This window comes from Penaeus monodon, chromosome 20 (genome assembly GCF_015228065.2).
Source record: "Penaeus monodon isolate SGIC_2016 chromosome 20, NSTDA_Pmon_1, whole genome shotgun sequence".
NCBI classification, from domain to species: Eukaryota; Metazoa; Arthropoda; class Malacostraca; order Decapoda; family Penaeidae; genus Penaeus; species Penaeus monodon.
Window position 1 is genome coordinate 2,699,647 of NC_051405.1, and position 410 is coordinate 2,700,056.

Sequence of the window (410 nt, forward strand, 5' to 3'; positions counted from 1 at the left end):
CGTTCCTACTTCTCTCCTTGCTTGAACTGCACGAGGATCACCAGATACGTCGCAACGAAGCCAGAAATCTGTCGAATAGGACAATAAGTAAACAAATTATTCATACTTATTTGTCAGGAGATACCCACGCTTATAAGATTAAAATAAACAAACCCCCCCTTTTCTATCTCAATCTCTAAGAAGTCACATGATCTGTCAAGAGATACTCACGCTTATAAGATGAAATAAACAAACCCCCCACTTTTTAATTTCAATCTCTAAGAAGTCAGATGAAAAAGAATCAGATCCCACAAAGCCTGCCAGGAGATACTCACGCTTATAAGATTGGCCCTGCTGAGGGTCAGACACCGCCCCATGTCGTAATCGGGAAAAATGTGCAGAAGGTCCAGAAGTCTGCTCATCTGCGTTGG

At 42.2% G+C, this 410-nt stretch overlaps 1 pseudogene; it reads right to left on the reverse strand.

Annotated features, from left to right (window-relative positions):
* Positions 1-5: 5 nt before the first annotated feature.
* The window catches only part of LOC119585542, a 4,429-nt pseudogene continuing 4,024 nt past the window's right edge, over positions 6-410 (reverse strand).